The following is a 23,879-nucleotide window of genomic DNA, read 5'->3' on the forward strand; positions in this document are numbered from 1 at the left end:
TGCGTTTCCCATTACAGCTACGTACTCGGCTTCCTGTACTTCTCCTTTTTATTGCATCTAGCAAAACCTGAGACACCGAAGAGATTAAGTCGTTCTGAATTCTAGTTACAGGTACCCGAGAATACTGTGGCTATTGTTGACAAGTTATTGCTTAACATGCTGTCATAGAAAGTATCAGTGTCCATTTGTCCATTTGAACATAAATCCGGGGTTGTACAAAAGTTTTGAGTGTAACAGTGGTTTGCAAGTGACTTTGGGAACACTCATATTTTGTGCTGACTTTGTTAGATCTCCTTAGATTGCTGTAGCCAGTGCTATTCCATATTGCATTTTCTGTACTGAACAAAAGACAGTTCTAGCAGTATAATTTTTTTAATTGACAGCTACCTGTAACCCTTATGAAAATAACCTATAGGTTACCTATAGAATACCTATAGGCAAGTCTATTACAATTCTATAGAAGACCTATTTACTTGCTCTTATCTGCTCCCTATTTTACTGCATTTAATCCTGTACTGTAATCTGTCACAAGTGTTATTTAATCTGTAGTATTTTGTATTTAATTATATCCTGATGTAACTATCACTGACACTGTTATCTGCTCCGTTATTGAATCGTATTTTGTCATATACTTGTACTTGCTAGAACCGAAGTCATTGTATTTTATCTTGCTCTTAATTGTATTAATATTTGTACCGTGATTCTTGAAATGTATTTTTGTTTACGACTGTAAATCGCCCTGGATAAGGGCGTCTGCTAAGAAATAAATAATAATAATAATAATAATAATAATAATAATAATAATAATAATAATAATAATAATAATATAGGCTATTCTATGGAAATGACTATAAGTAAACCTACAGATAACCTATAGGTTTCTATAGAGAATTGGGACATTTGTTCTATAGAATCCTACAGGTATATCTACGGAATCCTATAGGAATATCTATAAACACCTATAGGAATATCTACGGAATCCTATAGGAATATCCATAGGATCCTATAGCAATATCTATAGATTCCTATAGGAATATCTATAAAATCCCATAGGAATATCCACAGAAACCTATAGGAATATCTATACTGTAAAACAGGATTTTTTTGTGGCAACTTAATTTCACTAATGGCCTTCAAAGTCAATTTTTGCTGCAATAAATGTTGGCGCTTCTTTTTCTTTTAATGTACGGCACGTGTATGAATAATATATTTCACGGCACATTCATTTTGCGGATATTTAATAAAACACAAAATTAGCAAACATTTCTTGCGAACGAAATGTTCTTGTTTTACAGTACACTCCTATAGGAATATCTATGGAATCCTATAGTTCTACAGAACCCTACAGAATTCCATAGGTACTATCTACAGAATCCTAGGTCTGTAGACAAAAACGCATCATAAATGTGTCAGTCAAAAAAAAAAAAAAATGTATTTCAATACAGCACATTGAAACAGAACATGAAATATGAACATTAAATAACTTTAACATGAAATATGACTTACACTACGGTACAACGCTGGAAAACTGGCTTGTAAATTAAAAGACTGTGGCTTCAGAGAACTCTGGGGAACCAAAATTGTACATTTTTTTAAATTCAGCTATGCAAATAACAGCTTTAAACAAATCATCAAATTCAGAATGAAAGCTGATTGTTAAGCCATGGTGGTGTCCTTCACCCGTTTTCCTTCAGTATTAAGAAGTTGGGTTATACAGGCCTTTACATTGGACTCCTGCCTGAAATCAAATTTTTCTGAGTTGCCAACAATCTGTAGGTTGTTTTCATAACCACTGTAGTCACAAGCAACTTTAGCTGAATAGAAAGAGAAAAACAGACAAGTTTAACAGGTGGGGTATGTCATGATACAAGTTAATGGCAAGGCAGTGAAAATATATATGTAGTCCGACTATGCCAATCCTCCTGGGTGCATAGTGTCAGTGCAGTGGTGGGGTCCAGCAGTCCCTGAGGCTCCTCCACTGCACCTATCAGGGAGGGGCAGAGAAACAACAACGCTGGTAAAAAGCTTTAGAAACGATAAATCCCTTGCCACCTCTTCTTCCCTGTTTGCCAAATTGACACTAAAATGGCCGTCTAAAACAGACTCAATTAAAATGCCTTGTTTAAAACCTGTGCTAAAATCCCAATAAAAGCGTTCTCTCTCTCTAGACACTAAAAAACTGTTAAAATACTAATAAAACAGTCAGGATAAAACAGGCTAAACTAGCATAAAAAGAAAGTGCAAAAATACAACTGGGAATAAAATGGCTGTGCATGCACACGATGGACACTTCCCTTTATAAACCGCAGATTTTCTCTTTATCTAGTTCCAGTGTCTCTTGCGTCTCCAGCCAAGTCCAAGTCCAGAAAAAGGATTTCCCACACTGCTTCCTCCTGCTCTCTGCTTCCAATCCGTACTTCTTCTATCTCGCGGTTGCTTCTCTCCTTCTCTTGTCTGCTCTCTTGTCTTCCCTCCTGTCTTCTCTTTTGCTGTTGTTGCATACCTGCTTATAAAAGAGGATAACTCCTCCCCTCAGACCTCCCCACCAATGTACAGCCTTTACTCCGCGCTCCTCCATTTCCTATGGCCTCCCCTCTCACAGCCCGTGCTCCATACACAAACAATCCTAATAAGTGCTCTGTGTCAAAATATAAGGTGAGTTCTAAAACTATAATACTTTTATAAAACGTGCTCAATAAAGGAATAAAGAAAATATACAAAAGTGCAAAAAGTAAACACACACATACTTATTTATAATGTGCAAAAAATAATAACAGTGCTCAACTGGGGCTTTACAAGGAGACCAATGCCACCGCGTGACAGATACATTACATAAAATACTCACTGGTGATATAGTGAACATCTGGCAACATGGAGCGTTTCTGGGCTTCAGTTATTGTAGTGCCAGGCCAGAGTGTTCCCTAGAAAAACTGAAAGATCAGCTTGAAAGTGACATTTTATCTGAAGGCCTGTATTGGCCAGTTAGTTTATGTATTAGCGTTCAAGACAGAACAAAGTATTCTGGTCAGAAACTCCATTACAAATCACAGTAAATTAGTTTTCAGTCACCAGAGTCTTATCAATTGTCATTTATATAAGCAGTACTTAATTTCCATGTGCTGCTGGGGACCAAAAGACATCAGATTCTGGACTTCCCATGTGCACATTAAGTGGCATGATATATAGAGTAATGCTTAAACAACCATACCATATTTACTGTCTGTTGTTCATTATCATGAATGGTGGTTATGGGTGAGCTTGTAGTCTGACGTTGCTCACTTGGGGAGTTGAACAAGCTGGCACACCAGGAGCAGAGCTTGACTTCAGTTCCTTAATTACTTCTAGTAAATCTGGTATATCTGAAAGTAATGATAATTTATATACAGATTAAAATATTCACAGTACATTTCAGACTAAAAGCACAAACTTCTTCACTAATATTCTGTCTTTGAAGAAATGTCAACTAAAAAACAAAATTGTATTTTTAAAATCTTTAGCGAACCTTTTCTTACTTCGTTCAGTAGGCCGCTTCACTGATTCTCAAGCATTTCCTGCAACGTCTTGTTTTTCTTCCAGAGCTGCTGGTTTTCTTTTTCCAGTTTAGCTATCCTGGTCTTCAGCTGTACCATAACAGTAAGACAAACACGGATACAAATACTAAAAATAAATACACATAATTTACATTGGCATATACAAACATAAAGCTATGCTTAATATCAGAAAATTGTAAACTCATATAGTGATTCCCTTTTCATAACTTGGAAGCATTATCATCATCATTCTGAAAGGATAAAAATAGTAGAACACCTAAGTAAAATACAATAATGCAGTTAACAGTGTGTTAACAGCAGTGTATTTAGAACACAGTGTACAATCAATAATAATTTACTCAAACTGATTACCACTGATGTTTCTTTAACATTTTTTCTAAGATTTTTTGCAAACACATCATGACACAAATGGATTTCATGAAATAAATTAGCCAAACAGGAGGATGGAGGTGGAGGATAGGGTTGCAACAGTCAGGTGAATTTACCTGAGGTTTAAAAAAACATAGGGGTGTGATAGAGAAAGAATGATTCTTTGTTATAAATCTCCCTCCCGACCTGTGAGGGCACTGTGTAAAGGGAACAGTGTGCCCCGGACTGGATGGTCTGACAATTCATTCCAGAGAAAGGTGGAAGTCAGCCATCTAGAAAGGGGGCAGAGCCATGGCACACCAAGTTATCACACCAGAGGTTGCGAGCGAACCGCTAAAGGAGAACCAAAAACGTACTATGAGTGTTTAGTGTTTGTTTGTTTTGTTGTGTCTAATTATACTCGTTTGTTGTTATTAGACGGCTTACACATACTGGGAGCTGTCGCTTAAGTCCAGTACCAACCCGGACAACACTTCACAACTGTACATTAATAAATTGTATTTCACCACTTGCACATTAGCACTCACTCTGGACTTGTGATTGTGTGTGCGTATTTGTGTGTGTTTATATTGTGTTTATTATTTCGGGACTGTAACCCGTTGTTTAAAACAGTGACATACACATTGCTGTGTATTGCCTGGGATTATTATTTACGGTCGCACGACCCAGATCACAAACAAAATAAAGATCTGTTTGGGCCGTGAACTTTGTTGTCTGCTGTTACGCATTACATCACCTCTACACCTGCACACTGCAAGCCAATTTGCCACAAGGGGGCAGTGATAGAAGGAGGGTGCAAGCACTCATAATCCGTCCCCCAAATCTCAGCCTAGGCTTCTAACTGGTACAGAGAAAATCTTTAGTGCTATAATATAATTCACTGAGGACCTCTGAAAGGACTGTTTGTTTTTTCAGGTTTATAGGCTAATGGCTTGCGTTTATTGTATTGTTGCTTAGTTCAGTATGTGATTTATTCCACTCCACTATGGTGCATCACAATCCATAACCTTAGCAAATGTTCATTATAAAATATTAACATTGCAGAGGTTTAAACTCTGAACGCTGTAAATCAGCCACAGAGCAATCCCCACTGCCTGCCTCTGCTCCTCCAGTCAAGTGGGCTTCTGACATCAAGATTGTTTATATTCTGCTGAGAAGAAGCTTGAAAATTCCTCTATTGTAATGAAAAATCCCAGAAGGAAGACTACTTCAAATTAGATCTTGACTAATCCAGTTTAGCCTCGTTTTTCTTGGCACATCTTTTCCTATTTCCTTGGACTTTTGCCCTGTAAAAGCTAACAAGATGTCAGTGTGTAAGTGCCATTTTTCTGTAGAGATGGGAAACCACCATCATAGCTGTAGGGATCGCCAGCAGTGGTGGCACAAAGGAGCACAGGATACACTGCTTCTGAGATACTACACACAGACAATGAACACAGATTAATGGTAATTGTAACTGGCAGCATATATAATTTTTTCTATAAGTCAATGCACCTAATTCATATTTTAAAAAGCCATTGAAATCTAACCAACATAATATGAAGGTTAAGAAGGGCAAAATGTAGTTGTAACATTCTTTGTCAGCTCCTTATCAGGATGTAAACATACAACAGGTGTCTGCGAGATGCACCTTACTGAAGGATGTTAGCATTACTACATCCCCAAGAAGGCACTTGCTCAATCTATATTAAAAACCAAACAGAATAATAATCTACAAGATAACCTGATGTCAAGGTGTTAGGCCTGTTCAGCTTCAAAGACTGGTTTCCCTCAGGAAACAGAACATTTCCATGTTGAGGAATATGATTTATTGGTTAAATAAACGGTTTATCATCTTGTTCCGACAGATTCCCAATGTGTACCAATGTGGGCTCCAGGGCTCATTTAATAAACTCTATTTTAATGTTTATCTTGATAAAATATTATGCCTATTTTACAAAAGACTTTGTGACAATGGAGGTAAGGCTGTACATTTTGAAACTCCCATCATACAGGTCTCATTACATCAAGTCTGTCCAGATTAACTACTTTGCTGCTACGGAATTTAAAAATAAAAGTTATATTCTCCTTTAAAATGCAATTAATTGAGGCACCTAAGAATTAACTTGTAAAGTGACTGTTGATTGTGCAAGGCATTCAGCTGTATCACTTCATGAATGCAAGTCATTCTCAGTGTGGGGCAGGGCTTTCCAATGCGAGACCAGTCTGGAATGAGATGGATTAAAATAATATCCTCAGATTTGTTTTTGAGCTATGTATTTAACCTGTATGTAACTTTAGTTCTGAAAAAAGTGCCTTCCTGGTGGCCATCTCATTGTAGTACAGTTTTTTTATCATTAGTTTTTCTTCTGTGATATCATTTGTTTAATGCACATGCATTGAATTGCAATGGTGTGCTTCGCTGCCTTCAAATGACAGTTATCACATCCTTAACTCTGTGATCGCTATCTTTTTTACTTCCAAACTGAACTGACAGACTAACTGAATAATCAGGATTTTACTTTATATAATTTGGTGGATAAAAATATGAGTAGTTATATTTATTCGGATCGGTGATGAGATTCTGTTTGATATTATTTTAATTGATCTTGTGCCATCAGAGCCTCTTGTTACTGATTAGCCTTGCAGTGTTTATATTCCAAATCTCTGTTCACATGAGGGAAAAGGAAGCAATACTTGAACTGACAGATTGACATCTATTTCAATCTTGAATCAAATCAGATTAATTCCTTGCACATTGTACGGTATGTTTTTCCAGACCTTAAAGGAATAGTACAAGTAACAGTACGTTAAGTGCAGGGGTTAAGTGGATGAGTATCACAAAACAATCCTACTGGTTTCTGCTGGCTTTCAGTGAGTACTGTATTTACTCACAGTCGTTCTACAGGATCTCTGGCTAATTTACAGCACTGTCAAGAGTAATTACTCCACAGCCATCATTTCAGTGCACGCTGGCAAGCCTTGCAAACCTACAGCAAAGAGAAATATTGGATTTGCTGTTAATGTTAACGCAAACATAGTAAGAATTTTCATGAACTGTATAGCACTTTACACTCTGGTTGAGACCGATCCTTTCCAGAATGTGGTTTCTGGAAAAACACACGTTCCCTTCTGTGCTGTAAAGCGGATACATGTATATATTATGTTTCATGTTGTTTAGATACTACTTTTCACAACTATTAACTCTTTAGATACTACTATTCACAATTCTTTCCAAATATCTCCCAAATCCCTAGAATTTAAATATGTATTATATAAATTCATAGAATGAAATGTGTAACAAAAGCAAATTGTCCATGTTTTAAGATTGTTATGAACCATTGGATAGGCCTACAGGCAATTAGAAATGTAGCCATTGTGTCATTTTAATAATATTTTTTTTTTAACCACATATTAATTTTTGATTGCATATTATGCCTTTTAATGAACAAGCAAAGATGTTAACGTTTTTTGTTATTTTTTTACAATTCTTTATTCATTTTACCCCAGATTAGTTTAAATTATTGCCTCACCTCTGCACCCCATTTATAGATCACAAGGACTGAAGATCAAAAGCCAGTTGCCCCCAACCAAGATCAGCAACTCAGCACATCCAGGATTCAAACCAGCGAGCTCCTGGTTGTGACTCTGCACTGGTGTGGCAGCGCCTGTGCTGGATGAGCTAAGGGAGATCTCTTAAGCAATATGCCATGTCAGCTTGTATTTGCAAGGCCACCCGTCATAGATTCAGTTAATTTCCTAAAAGTATTACATTTAAAAGCAAAAAAAAAAAAAAAAAACTTTTCTAATACACAAAAAGCTTTTCAAGTAATAATAATAATAAAAAAAACATTGTATATAACACTCCTGCACGGATATATGTACCAGTAGCCCTTCACTAAAATGTACATATTTCATGATTAACATACAGTAATTTAATTGGGAGGAAAAAACAGTTTGTGCATAACATTGTGGATCTAAAAACGAACCAAGTGCTTGTTTATCTGTTTTTAATATGTGTTTTTATATCCTTTTTATACCAGCTCAGCTGTTTTACTTTGGAAAAGATTAAAGCATAAAATAAAGCTGTACAATCTGTATTATCTGTTATACTTTTTACATGAAACAATGGATATTACCAAGTTAATAATTACTCCATAACTATGCCACAAATCCTCTGATTGGTTTATTTTTCTGTCCAGATTCTACAGCTTGAGAGGCAGCTACTTAGCTAAAAAAAAAACAAAAAAAAAACTTATAAAAGCATGAAAAATAAGCAGCTTTTTTACGGGTTTAATAACTAGATTTGACAACTTTTTCAACCAGTTAAGACACAGCAGGGCAGTCAGAGGTCAGATGCAGTTCATCTCCCCACAGGAACCAAGAACAATTCAGCTGCGTGTTCCAGGAATTTACAGATTAAGCATCATGTAGACCAACAAAGCTATGCTATATTAGGGTGAACGTTAATGCAAAGTAATTTCATTTGGGAACTACTAGAAAGTCTTTATGGCTACCCCAACATTAACTGACAGTAAGCCGCCACACATTACATTACAGTGTTCTCACTGTGTTTGTGTAAGGACTGTATGGGAGGGTAGGCCTAATGTCATAAGCCACATTATACAATGGCAACGATCGTTCTCCTATTCATTTCAATTGTCTGTGTGACGTCATAAGTGTGGCGATTTTTCAGGAGATCGCCACGGTTCTCTTTAAACTTATTTTTGTAAGTTGTTTTTCATTTCAAATTACCTCATAGCAATTGCCGTTGTGGGATATGGCCACTTTTCAAGAAAACCTGGCTGATGTAAACTATGTATATCTTTCTTTAAATGTTCACAAACATGTTTAAAAAACAGTACTGGTCAAAACTACTTATACTAAGTATATACAGTATACTTGTAAATATATACAGTATAACATTTTCATTTTTTTAATACACTGCTATTGTATTATTATTATTATTATTATTTATTTCTTAGCAGACGCCCTTATCCAGGGCGACTTACAATCGTAAGCAAATACATTTCAAGTGTTACAATACAAGTAATACAATAAGAGCAAGACATACAATAACTTTTGTTCAAGCAAAGTACAAGTGTGACAAACCACAACTCAATAATACAGCAGGTAATAGTGATAGTTACATCAGGATATGATTAAATAGTGATAGTTACATCGGGATATGATTAAATACAAAATACTACAGGTTAAACACTTGGCCGATTACAGTATTCTGAAGTACAGGATTATTGTAATATGCATAGTACTTGGTATCCTATATCTAGTTCAGGAATACAAATACAAATTGCTAATTTGGTGATTACTTCACTGTTATTGTTGTTTAGCCATTGTTTTTGGGTCCCTCCAATGTCTCCCCACCACCCCCACCCCCCCCCCCCCCCCGCATGTCTGTTTGCAAGTTTAAACTTTACCATTAAAAAATGCAATACTAGCATTCACACAAATACACACACAAATGTAGGCACACACTAAAAAGGTTCCAAAACAGATCGACTGTCAAAGATGATCTTAATAAGTTATTCACAGCAGGTAGTGCAGACAGCAATTGGTTTGCATAAGATTAGAGGGTTCCAAGTGGTCTTTTAGTAATATGCAGATTTTAAATTGGAAAAAAAAACTGTAAAAATCCCCTTGTTATCTGCAGTGCTTTGCCAGGGGAGAAGAAAACTGAAAATTCTCTGAGTTCTTAAGATTAATGTTGAGAGAGTAAATGTGAAAAAAAACTGCGGAGTTATTTCCCATTAGTTCTGACAGGTCTACTGCCAGATTGCTTGTATTTCATTATGAGCTCGGGTCTGGAATATATCAAGTGTGGGAGATGGAACTATGCTCCTATGAAGATGTCTTGTCTCAGAAGCTTTGTAAACAGGAGGCTGATAAATATAAAATGCACAAAAAAGCATACATATTTGAAAACAACTACCTACCTTTTTCCAGTAAATTAATTTTTGCATTTAGTAATAAGACAGCCAAGGGGAAAGCCATTGATTGCAGTAGATTTGACAGCTTTAAAAAGCTCACTAGACTGTCAACCAGAAGGCACAGCAGGGCAGTCAGAAATGTAGTTTGCATTTTCATTTGAGATTTTCAGCCTGCTGGGTCTGAAGTTGAAAAAAGAGCATTGTTGAGAATATATTCCTAAACATTCTAAAATCCTTTTCCTTATCTATTTCACATCTCTGTCTCTACTGCAGTGGTTCTCAATGCTGTGAATTTGTTATCTATCTATTTTCTTAAGTTTAGCTGGTATAACGTCGACTTACATTTTACTTCTTAACGTATTTGTGTTTTAACTAAATATTAGCAACTTTTATTACGTTTCAAAGCTAACTCTGAAAGAAGATATGCAGCAATATATCATCTATATCAATACCAGACAGTAATCAGTTTGCAACTAAGATTAGCAATCAGTGTCATGTTTTACTTACACATCTCAGAAATTTACTGTGGGTTTACATTTTTTTCCTGGGCCCCCTTAACCCCACCCTAAAATAACCCAGATAAAAGCATTAAATGCTAGCAGCAGCAGGGCTTTGTAAACAACTGCATGTTATTCCATATGATATAGCATGTGGAGTATATGGGACTACAAGCAGGTAATTCATGAGATTCAAATTAGGGCAGTTTACCATGTTCTTTAGATCAGAGCTAAAGGAAACTCCCATACAACTATTACTTTGGACTTTGTTTTTTACATAAGCAATCTGCACTGGAAACATAAGGGTCGGTCGAAAAGAATGGAAAAACAGAATGGAAAATTACCAGGTTAAACTGTATTTTGTGCAGAAGGGTCCAGGTCTTGTTCTCATTTACTTTTTTCAAAACTCTAGAAAGGAATAACTGCAATTTCTCAGAACAGAAGAATCATTAGGCTTATATTGCAGATGTATTAAAGCTGAAACATAGCAGCTTGTAATAAAAAAATAAAATTCACATGAAAACTCCCAATGACAAAATGCAATTTTCTACAGGTTATAAGCCATTGCAATTGGTTTTAACCATTTCTACTGTTACTGACCATAAAAAGGTGATTTTTTTTTTTTTTAGATAAATAACTTGACAATTGAATTTCATGTTAAAATGCATAGTGGAATTGCACATTCTATTATAATCCATGCCTGTTTATATTAATCATAAAAAGTAACCATTTCTACCCAAATTTCCCAAAAAATTGAATTCTGCTGCGGTTTGCAAGGAAACCCTTTGTTTGCAGTGCAATAATGCATGTTTGGGTATACAGGTCTACTAATCAGTCATTACATGTTGACAGACAAAAACTGTAAAATGAAGAGCGCTTCACTTAGAACAAATCATTCCCGAGCAGGGCTCTCTTGCTCCAGCTGAGCTTACCTTCTCATTGCTTTTCAGTACCAAGTGCCATTGCTTCAGTGGATGCTGAATTTACAATGGGGAGTGTTCTTATCAGAAAGGCCTATTCGGTGTGCCACTTTGCAGCAAGTTTTAGATTTCAGTCCAGATTCTCCTCCTATATATGTGTTAATGTTATTGTAATCATCGCTTTCATCATTCTGCATTCTGCTTATTCTAGCTAACAAATAATGTTATTGTTGTACAGTCTAGGGAATTCACACTTGCCTGTATTAAGTTGAGAAACATAGATACAATCTGTATTTAAAAAGGAGAAATTCTGATAATCAACCAAGCTAAAGCAGACACTCCCTGTGTCTATTGTTTAATGAATGTCCCACCTACAGTTGCCTCGTAACAGGTAAATGTACATAAGCAATTGTTCTACATATGAAACGCTGTGATTGCCAAGCTTTATCTTGATTTGCCAATAAATGCCCAACAGCAACATGACATACACTGCCATACATGACATGTCAATTACTGCAAAAGTATAAGGTCAATTTTCTATCGATGTTTCAGCCGAAGTTTGGGTTAATGTGTGGGTCAAACTTGCAGTCCCAGAAAGCGACGAAACGGGTGAAATAAAGAGAAAAAATATATAATCCTCAAAAAGCAAAAAAAAAATAGAATTTGTTTGCAGGTGCAGTAGAAGTATGGCACAGCTCATAGTGTCCCCTGCTGAATCAGGCAAATACAGTGTAGCCTTGGGGAGCCAGCAGCCAAACCATCTGGACTCAATTGAATGATGCGCTTCCTCCAAGCAGAAATTACTGATGCTTATTCATTGTGCGAAAATTGTGGGGTTGTTTTATATTGTGGACAACTGTTTTAAACCACCAAATTATTTATACTTCTGATCGTAAGCATAGGCTTGTGTATTATTGACAACTCCCAGTACTAAGTAAACCCCCTCGATAATATGGCCCAGTGGCTTTCTTTCCAAAGCTGTTACAGGATAACCAGTCAGACACATCCATATCAATAAATGCAGTGAGCCCTTTATTCAGCTTGTTATAGCAAAGATCACACCCCCTGGGCTATTGGTTGCCATTAATAGTCATTTATTGATTTATTTTTAACAAATGAACCACCATCAGCAGTAAAAAGTGAAAAGACAAAGTGTTCCTGATGTGATAGCCCTGTTAGTTTGGTATCTTTGTCCAGCTGACAGCACCACAATCAGCTATTGTAGGCGTGGAAATGGTGCTTTTCATTGAACAGCCAACGGAGTCCAACCATGCAGAAGGATTCCATTGTTCAAAGCCCTGGGTGAGCTTTTATTGCAGCCTGACCAATCCTCTTGGATTAAAGAGATTCTTATTGTCCCCACACAGACACACACACACACAATCACACACACACACATCTCCCTCCCTCCATAAAACAATTACCAGGCTATTTGCGGGGAAAAGACTCTCACAGCAGGAAACCTTTCTTTTTGCCCCATTGACCCTGGAGAAGCAGGACAATCTTATCCATCCAAGTTACTCCCCCCCCCCCCCCCCCCAAACAAAAAACACTTCTCACATACATATGAATGTGTTCCTCAGGGTCAGGAGAGAAAGAGGGCAAAACAGCCCTCTTGATGGACCATCTGCAAATGATTCATGAAGCTGCTTCTCTGGCTGTCTGACGTTGAGTGTCACTTCAGGGTGCAGCATTCACCAGCGATGGGTTTGAGCAGGAGGTGCCACCATGAATTATCTTGACATCATGAATTATTTGACTGACCTAGTTCTCGTTAGCACTTTTGAAGTGAAATGGTCCCTGTAACACAGTGCTGACTGCCAGACTAACTCATGTGGGAGACAGCAATCATCTCCAGTGCACTGCTGTGGATCCTTCCTGAGGCACAGGGATGTTTTTCCTTTTGTTCTAAGTTCAGAATGGCATTTTTAAACACACCAGGGTATATGACAATTTCAGTCATGTCATCTTTCTTTCTTTCTTTCTTTCTTTCTTTCTTTCTTTCTTTCTTTCTTTCTTTCTTTCTTGGTCTTTTATTTGAATTGTTATATTGTCCCCCCTCACTATTTCCGCTTTTAACATTTTGGTATTGTGAAAGGTATAATTAGGGCTTCTGATTTTCGGTTTTAACCAATAAAAACCAATAAAACACACCTGATAAAAATAAATAAATAATGAAAATGGTGTATAGCCAATAAACACTGTAAAAACACTGTAAATGATTACTCAATTCAAGTTGACTTCACCCCTTTCCCATTTCCCTTTCTAAAAAAGCTACTACTACCAAAAAAAGTACCTTTCCCAGTGCCTGACTTGTATCTATCAGTAGCTATGTTTCCATCAAACTTTTTTTTTTGACAACTGTGATGGAAACAGGCAAAATTCAATTAATTTATGTGAACGAACAAAAAAAAAATACATTCGATAGGGGTACGATAAATGATGTACACAAATGCAATGGAAATACTTTCCGAACTCATTTTATGAGCTAGCGCGTACTTTTTTTCAGTCATATGGTGGTATTTACGTGGTCAAAGCAGCACATCTGTACCCGGACGAGGCACTTATTTAAAACTTAATGACACATATCTACAGCTATGGCCAAAAGTTTTGCATCAACTAGAATTTTAAGATTGAGACATAATTTTAAAAAAAGAAACTATATGAACATAATTTAGATATTTTAACACCATTTAATCAATGAAACTGCAAAATGATATCACAAAAGTCTATCATAAACCATAATAGTAGTACAGTATCTCATGTGTCACATTTTTCAATTTTTTTAAATAGTTTTTCGTTAAGTATATGGAAACCTACAAAGCAGTATGTTATGTAATTCAATATGTTAACATAACATTTATTAAGCATGTTTCATTCGACCTTATGAAGCAAAACTGGTTAATTCTGTAGGGTGCTGCAAAACTTTTTCCATAGCTGTAATTGCCACACATATTTATCAAAAAGAATGATTCTTGAATCACCTGTTTTTTTGTAATATCAAAAAAACTTGCTTGGGGAGCACCAGACAGAGTAGTTACACCTCTGTTTTGCATCATAACAACAAAGAACAATAGTTTTACCCTTGCACTATCCCTATGCACATTTAAGTGGGCCCATTTCACACTAACAAAATACCCAGAGAGATTTAATTTGCAATTGTTATTTGCTTCAAAACATTCTTATTGAAACCTAATGGAGTTGCCACTGTGATTGGTTAATGTAAAGGCAGTAACTGTGGAAACCTTATGCAGCACTGAGCCTCAGATCATGCATTTAGTGAGGGAACCGCAAGGGAACCAAGCAGAAGTACAAATGACAGTAAGGTTTCAAGCAACCAACCTGCAAGCTATTTATGTGTAAAGCCTAGTTTGCATTTAAAGTGCTCTTCATTTGGAAAACTTTGCAAATATATGGATTAAAAGATAAGAAGACAGGAAGAGACAGTCCAGCTCATCAATGTTCTTCCCCTGTACACCTTTCACACCATCTAATGACTCAAATGTTTTAGCATCAGTCCATACCCAATGGCTAACAGTTATTGCAACCATGGTAACTTATCATTTCTTTATTCTGGTATATACAGATGACCCAGACACAATGTTCCTACATAAAATATATATATAAATATAGACATATTATGGTGTCTGTATTTGCCCTGCCTTGTGTCCAAAGAAAACAATGTCACTGGTTCTATTCAAAACATTCAATTTCCATAAATATCAACCCAGCCGGTAATCTGTATATATATATATATATATATATATATATATATATATATATATATATATATATATATATATATATATACACACACACACATTTTTATTGAATTTAGTTTCTGTATCCTTCCTGTTTTGCAGATCCAGACTTCCTCTCTGATAAAGAGCAGAGATTTCCTTTGTTGGCACAAGTGCAGACATTTGTACAATTAGCCAAGCACAGCCATGTCCGCTCTTTGTTAAATGTATTTATATCCAAAGTATGCAATAACAATTTGGATGTTGTGTTACACTTTTACAGGCCCTCTCTGCCCTTCCCCTACAGTGCATGGGGATAGGTATGGGGAAAGAACACCTGGTCGCATGAATGCATTGTATGTTTATGATCATGTGACCAGACACAAGGATAGGTATGGGGAAAGAACACCTGGTCGCATGAAAGCATTGCATGTTTCTGACCATTTGACCAGACATGGGGATAGGTATGGGGAAAGAACACCTGGTCGCATGAAAGCATTGCATGTTTATGATCACGAGTAGGTAAGTTCCTCTTTATCTTATCAAACATTATTTCTAGCAGTCTAAACTTAAGCGGACAAAGATTGGATGGTCATGGAGACAGAATTGTTTTTTCACTCCTAAGAGAGTGGTCCCTCCATGACAGCCTTGAGGCAAGAGCGTGGCATTGTGGGGAAGCTCACATACTATATTCTCCAGTACTGCTAAATCCAGTGCTAGAAATAATCACAAACATTTCAAATGAATAATAAAACATTCATACTGTACTGAAATGTGGAGTTGCTATAATTGCTGTGATTGGCTGACATACATGTAATGCAGTAACTTAGAATGCTAATTACCAAAAAAATAAAACCACCTAACACAAAGTACTTTTTATGACGGGGATCACATGACAATAACATGCAAGTAATGACACTATTTATCCTGGACATACTGAAGCGTTATCACTTCAGAAACTTTATGAAAACGCATCCTAACAGGAAGTTTAACAAGTGATTCCGTCTAGGGGTCTGATCAGGCTACTGTAAAAAATAACAAAATTAAAATGCTCCATTAGGTATCTTAGTTAATGACAACATAATAATGCACTGGCTGCCATCTATATCCTTCTGTATATAATAAATCACCATGATGCAATAAAATATATTCATTTTCCAATATCCTTCTATTAAAATATTCCAGTCGAAACCAAGATACAAATTCACCTCCATGTCCTTTTATTTTTCCAGTTTGATTTAGATTATGTCATGTTTGGAAAATATGACTCGACTGGATGCAGGTAAGAACAGTGTTGATAAAATGATTTGTAAGTACGGTTTGCTGAACTATGTTTCATGATTTATAACAGATTTACAATACGTTTCAGGTTCAGTATATAAAGAGGAAGTTCTGTGAAAAGAGAACTACATAGTGAAATATTCTGACAGTTGTACCTTTACCAGGCAAAGTGCAAGAGATAAGATTATCATTATACAGTACTGTATATCATTAATATAGTACCAGTCATTTGTTTATCTTGTTTTGTCTGTTTGTTTCTATGATGTCAATCAAGGCAAACTTAATAAATTACCTTTTTAATAAAATGTTGGATTTTGGAGCAAATAAGTGAGGGCTATTCATGTTATTATTTATTTCTTAGCAGACACCCTTATCCAGGGTGGCTTACAATTGTTACAAGATAACACATTATTTTTTACATACAAGTAACCATTTATACAGTTGGGTTTTTACTGGAGCAATCTAGGTAAAGAACCTTGCTCAAGAGTACAGCCGCAGTTTCCCCCATCTGGGATTGAACCCATGACCCTCCAGTCAAGAGTCCAGAGCCCTAACCACTACTCCACACTGCTGCCCGTATTGCTGTGCTGAACAAAATAACAACATTTGTAAACAAGTGGCTAATGATGCAATGCAGTCTTAATAGATGTGTTATTCTGCAAAAAAATAGTCATTACATATATAAAAGTTTACTGCTGTAATACAAAATGTGCAATGCATGAACATTTTCAAGGAAGGTCTTTTTAATAATGATTGTCCATTAAAACTACTGTCAGGATTAAAGATAGCTCAAGTAAACTTGTCACACATGTACAATAAATATTGCACAGCAAGTCTCCACTTTAAACCAGCCAGCAATAGACTGTTCTTCAGAGAGGAATTTATTCATGACTAATCGATACCACAACAGCCTTGTTCCATGAATCAACGCAAGCATGGAGAGTAGTAAGTGGAATACTAAAGAATCGAACGACAGTTAAAAAAAGACAAGCTGGTATAAAAATATGGCACATTATAAAATATTTCCCTTTATTTGATTATGCCAAATTTTATCTGCCGATGTTGGTCATCACAATTTTCAATGAAAGTGTAATATGACTAGTGCTCATGAAACTTTTCTCGACTGCAGTTTGTTTGGTATTATAATGAATTATAACAGACAGGGATGTTAATATAATACAATAAGCCTTTTTTGCAAAGGCTTGTGCATGTGCATGCAGTAGAATATAGATAAATATACTTGTAGTAGTAAACTCAAACCACCCATTCATGTTTTACTTCTGGGGAAATCTGCAAATCATAATCTATCAAATAAACACAAACATGGATTAAAGGACATTGGTAGGAAACTGTTTGGTCACGGGTAGGCTTGCATCTGCTTGTACAGCTAAGTGATTCTCTTTCTCATCTTTAACATGCTTCTCTGGGTTTTAACCAAAATATAGATTCTTAATGTTGTGTTCAATAGGAGTAACAGTTGCTTGTCTCTGTTATACTAAATGTGTTTATTTTGCACAAAACCCTGATTTGTTTTTGAAGTGAACAGGCTATGAATGATCTATTAATTAAACATCTATGTTATCTGATTGTTAGCACATCATAACTACGGGATCAGTACTGGAGCTAAGTGCTCCTTCTTGGTATTTTATCTGATGGTACATCTAATACCTTAGGCTACTCTTTTAACAGGAATGGACACATAGAAGATGAAGTGCATGGAACATGTCAAGATGACGAGTCACAAATAACACACCAGGGTCTATTTTAATAATATAAATAGCTGCGGGTCTATATACAAGTTTTCCACCAAGTCTATTTATTTAAACATTGGAAAAGCTTGGAGACTCTGCTCTATGGATCTGAGGTTCATTTTTAGCCTTTGTTGAAATGCTTTACTGGACCTTGCTATGCTTTAACAGACTAATGAATGAGTAATAAACTCCATATATATCTCAGCATTATAAGTAAAGTTCTTTACTTCATTTCACAAATCACGATTAGCAATAATTTTGGACTATTAAGTAGTGGATGAAAGTTCACAAATTAAGACATTGCTAAAGACATTTTTAGTACTTCTATGCATCTCATGCTTAAGTGTTACATAGTTTTGATTGGTTTTGGATGAGAAACAGATAGGGTTAGAGTAAAGTTTTTTATACAGATTTAGGAAATGTGTGTTCCATCTTGAACAAAAGCTCAGAGGTTTATATGAGAGTATTTATCCTCGGTTTTACACCATAGCACACAACTGATTCAGCAGTTGTACAGTAATAAATAATACCTGGGGAAGTTTGGGAGGATTAATTCTACTAAATGTCCAATACCCTTTTCCATAGGGGGTGTTGTGTGAAGCCAGTCTGCGTGGAGGCAGACTCTAGAAAAAAAACCCATAGTAGGTGATGAATCCTGGTGGTGTGAACCAGAGGAGGGGTTAATGACATTCCGTTCAGTGACAAAGTGACAGGGCAGTCTTCGAGAGACACAAATATGAGACAGTACTAGGCAATCGTCACTGTCTACCGCACAGTTAACTGTCAATTAAACACAGACATGAGTGATTGGGATCAAAAGGGAGTCTGCAGTTCTTCAGGCTGGTCTTTCTAGCAAGGAAAGCAAGGATTCCTGGGGTTCTCTGGAGTTCCTAAACATTCTCCAGGTTTACGAGATGGCTGTCCCACAACAAATTTGAATATAATTTTTTTTTTTTTTAATTAATAGTGCATTATTTTTATTAATATTGTCAACAAATTTGGTTTTGATTCAAATGTTGTATTATAAATGTGTTATTTTGCATTAATTGGACATTTATTCAAGATCATTTCTATTTTTCTCTTCTCTATGCATTCTTTTTTATTTATTTTTATTTATTGTTTTTACCAAATTTTATCCAATTTAATCTAATATTCCCTTAGTGCACCAATTCCCCACAACAGCTCAGGACAACGTAAGGTCAGTAGGGTGTCCTCCAATCCCACGACCAAGCCAATGGCATCTTAACATCCAGGAACCAGCTCTTGGAGGACAAAGACCAGCTGTGTAGAGGTCCACTGAGCTTGCCGGCCAGTTGACCTGTACAGTCTGCTGTACTGTATCGTGGTGAAGAGAAACAGTTCCTGGCAATTTTTCCTCCCTAACCCACAGGAATATCAGAGCCAATGTAAGATTCCCTAAGGAATCCCCAGCAACTTGACATTGCCAGGACGTGAATCTGCTCTTCTGTGACGGTATGACTCACCATGCACACCACATTGTCATGTCTTTACCAGGTGAGCCACTTGGTGACCCCCAGCATTTTCATTTCGAATGGCAAAAATATATTTCATTTTGTATTGGTTTGTAGGCCAATGGATACATGTAATGAAGTGATAACTACAGGATGCATCAAATTTATGAGGAGATAACAGTCTTCCTCGACTCCGTCTCAGGTTTTATAATAATGACGGAGACAGTTGTCACCAATAACACTCCATATCTTCTCCAATTATAGCTCTTATGTGACAAGGGCTTTCCAATTTCCTTCTTTAAGGTCCTGGATTTAATTTAATCTAAGTGCCGCATCTGCTGATTTTAACTGAATCAATGTGGCAAGCTGTGCTGTGATGTGCTGTGAATCTAAGGAAGTCTTTGTGGCATTTATTTATCCAAACGACCATGCCTTGTTTTCATGGTATTTGGAACTCAAATAAAACTGAATGGCAGATAGATTCCACTTGTCATATAATCTTGGGATTTCTGAAGGCACGCAATTTGGTAACATACATTATTGTGGATTATTGTGCAAAGCCACACCTGGAAAACATTTTGGTAAACAGAGTAAATAAGTTAATACATATTTTTTGTTTAATAACATAATTATGGGTATCATACTCCTGAAAATATCTGTTTTGAATTTTTGTAGCTGTATAAAACAACCCAAGGATGCAGCAGTCATACTTAAATAGATTAACATTCCTCACGCTGATTAAATACTGCAGGAGTTGGCTGATAATGTGTTTACATTCCACTTGTTTTGTTTTCCATTTCCATAGTGATGATGAAGAGGCATGAAATTAAATAAATCTTTTTTTTCTACATCCTGTTAAGCTGCTGTAGCTGTTCTTTTGGTTTGCTTTTAATGTTACAAATAGCGCATTATGCTTATTTTATAACCATATTGTTTATAAGGCCTAGAGCTGTTAGTCGTTACTTGTTTTATTGTAGAAGCAAAACTTTTTAAATAGTGCCTGGCTTATCGGAATATCTTTACATTATTATTATACAGATTTAGACTAACCTCCTTCAGTTTAATGAAAATCCTCAGCTGTTTCTCACATTTTAGATCACTGGACACATCAGTCTTGAGATGTGGGGTTTTTTTTCCATCTATTTGTTGCACCATACTTTCTTCAGGTTTTTCTTCACTAGGCATTGAGATCAGTTTCTAGATGTTTGGAAGGAGCTTTGCCTCCTGAATGACATAAACAGAACTAGGAGTTCCTTCCTCCCTGCAGCTGGGGGTGCCTGTAACCACACATGTGGCTGAGACAGCTGTAATGATTTATCAATAGCCCGTTTGTCAAAGCTGAGTCATACACTGGCTGCAATTTTCAGACTGCCATTGCAATGTTCCAGATTTCACATAAATATGAGAAAGAAAATGTAACTCTGGGTTTGAATGGTGTAAAAAAAAACACTAGTCTGATTTCAGTGGCAAGTTTACAATAGTATGGTCTCAATCTATACATCTCAGTGTTGGCATCATTTGCTACCTTTTATTTTAGACGCCTTTATCCAAGGCGACTTACAGAGACTAGGGTGTGTGAACTATGCAGCAGCTGCAGAGTCACTTACAAGTGCATCTCACCCGAAAGACAGAGCACAAGGAAGTTAAGTGACTTGCTTAGGATCACACAATGAGTCAGTGGCTGAGGTGGGATTTGAACCAGGGACCTCCTGGTTACAAGCCCTTTTCTTTAACCACTGGACCACACAGCCTCCTGTATGGTATTTAATGGTATTTATGTACTGTATATTGTTAGCCACTGCTGCAGGGTACTATATTTTTATGTGGGATACAATTCAAATTCTGTCTTAAATTTAGTGTATGGTTCATTGCACATATTGATTATCCCCTTTTAGGTTTGAATGCTCTATTGGGCATCAGTTGCTTCCAAACACACAAAAGCCCATCAGTAGTTTTCTGGGTCTTGTGCCATTTTTACAAAGAACAGTTTAGATTATACTTACTGATGACCAGTGAGGTAAAGGTTTCAGCTAATGTAGCTAGCTGAAGAACTGCCAGAAACATTTTGAACATAAGAAGAGTGTAAAACAGGTACCCGTAGCTCAAAGTAGCGACCCCGGTGCCAGCTGTAAGCGACGACAGTGCCAGGTTGCCAAATGCAATGGTAACAAGACTCTTGATAGCTTTGCCCAATGCGCAAAGGCAGTGTGTGGAAAGTGCACTGGATATGCAGAGAAACGCATGTGATCTTTGATAACATATTCTGCTGTTGCAATTGTATATAAAACCCATTCACGTCAAAATGTTTATTTTTGATTTACATAGTTTTGGTTGTGTATTTGCTATGTTATGTCTGTATATAAACCCATTTATTTTCAATTTTTTGTTACTCATTTACATTGTTTTGTTTGTATAGTTTCATATATAAATAATATACCTGTATATATACTTACAGTATTTCTTTTCAAATGTTTTTTTTTTTTTAATTTGTTATTATTTTTTGCAGTTGTGCTACATATACTATATCTGTATATAAACCCATTTCTGTTTAAATGTTCATTTAGCTACAATGTTTCGGTTGTGCGGATGTTTTATATGATGTGCCTGAATAAAACTACGACTTATATCGAATAGATTGTCCTTTTATTTTAATATTTTTTAATACAGCGGTCAAATTGACCACTCATGGTAGTTCTAGGAATGAGTTTAACTACGGTAGTTCTAGTGTAAATTCATATCGGTCCTTGGCTTCTAAACTGGACTGTAATCCCTGGTAATTCCCTCAGTGCTGAGTCTTTATGCTGCCTTTCATTTGGCTCAAGCTGAGGAGGACCTTTATGTGGCCTCCAGCAGAGCTGCTCGCTGTGGGAATGAAGCACAGTAAGCATAGAATGAGATCAAGGGTCAAGTCAGCTGGCATTGCAGTGAGATAATGGTGAGAATGTGACTGCAGAGGTGGGAATGCTTGCACTGGTGAGCAGTTGTTTTGTGGCACAGTCATGTGAGTAAGGGATTTGGTGGAAGCTGTGCACCACAACTCCACTCCACTCCTGCACTTGTGTATCTAAATGACCTGAAACAAGAAGGCTTTTGGACAACATTACCAATATCTAGACATTTATAGGGCCATTGCTTTATATTCCGCTTTTGCATATATTTATTTATACTTTATATACAGGTTATTACAAGTTACTTAAGTCATTTTATCCCAGAAGATTTGGGGTATCAGTGATTTTATGTCCAAATGTATGCGCATACTAAAACTGATGTTGACGTTGCTGCCTCTGTGCTTGCTGATTGCATTTCTGATATTAAGAATTGGATGTCACAAAACTTTCTGCATCTTAACTGTGACAAGGCAGAGGTTATGTTGCTAGGCACTGCTCACCAGTTACGTAAAACTAATGCTGTAAACTTGTCAGTTGATGGTACTATGCTTGAGTTTAGATCTAAAATGAGAAATTTCGGAGTTATTTTTTATCCAGGATTAACTTTTGAACCTTATGTGCAGAATACTTTTAAAGCATAATTTTTCCACCTTAGAAACATTGTTATTATTATTATATAATATTATTTATTTCTTAGCAGACGCCCTTATCCAAGGCGACTTACAGTCGTAAACAAAAATACATCGTTAGGGTGCGACCTATGCTTTCTGCTTCTGTAGCTGAAAAGCTGGTTCATGTATTTGTTTTTTCGAGGATTGATTATTGTAACGTTCTGCTTGCAGTTGTCTCCACGCGCACACTGTCCGAATTACAACATGTTCAGAACTCAGCAGCTCGTATCCTGACAAGGTCACGTGCAAAGGATCATATCACTCCTGTTCTAGAGTCCCTGTACTGGTTGCCTGTCAGGTTTCATGTTGATTTTAAAATTTTACTTCTTACTTTTAAGGCTTTACATGGTTTGGCTCCACAGTATGTATCTGATCTCTTATCAGTCTACACCCCTTCACTCAACTGATCTTGGATTGTTATGTGTTCCCTCTGCTCACCTATGTTCTATGGCCGACAGGGCTTTTTGTTGTTATGCCCCAAAACTTTGGAACACCATTCCTAAAGAGAACAGGGATTCTGCCACGCTTTAAATCTGGCTTAAAGACCTACTTTTATAGAAAGGCATTTTTATGACTGTTTTTATTTTCTGTTTTGTTTGTTTGTAAAGCGCTTTGAGATGTTGCTTTTAAAGGCGCTATATAAAATAAAGTTTATTATTATTATTATTATTATTATTATTATTATTATTATTATTATTATTATTATTATTGAAGTTTGTTATTTGAAGAAAATACTATATGACAGTGAGGTAGAAATTGAATGAAAAGGCAGTCAAGACATTTAACTAACAGACACAGAGGAAGGAAAGAAA

At 36.4% G+C, this 23,879-nt stretch overlaps 1 long non-coding RNA gene across 3 annotated transcripts; it reads right to left on the reverse strand.

Annotated features, from left to right (window-relative positions):
* Window positions 1–1,166: 1,166 nt before the first annotated feature.
* LOC117410580 (uncharacterized) lies at window positions 1,167–20,756 on the reverse strand. Of its 3 annotated transcripts, XR_004663530.2 has the most exons (4): window positions 20,559–20,756; window positions 3,503–3,620; window positions 3,209–3,359; window positions 1,167–2,921 (listed from the first exon to the last, which is right to left on the reverse strand). It is a non-coding gene; the product is annotated as an uncharacterized LOC117410580 (long non-coding RNA). The 3 variants fall into 3 exon arrangements; XR_004545707.3 differs by having other exon boundaries at window positions 1,167–3,359; window positions 3,513–3,620; XR_004545706.3 differs by having other exon boundaries at window positions 1,167–3,359.
* Window positions 20,757–23,879: the final 3,123 nt, after the last annotated feature.

The sequence above is a fragment of the Acipenser ruthenus genome, chromosome 6, assembly GCF_902713425.1.
Source record: "Acipenser ruthenus chromosome 6, fAciRut3.2 maternal haplotype, whole genome shotgun sequence".
In the NCBI taxonomy this organism is placed as follows: Eukaryota; Metazoa; Chordata; class Actinopteri; order Acipenseriformes; family Acipenseridae; genus Acipenser; species Acipenser ruthenus.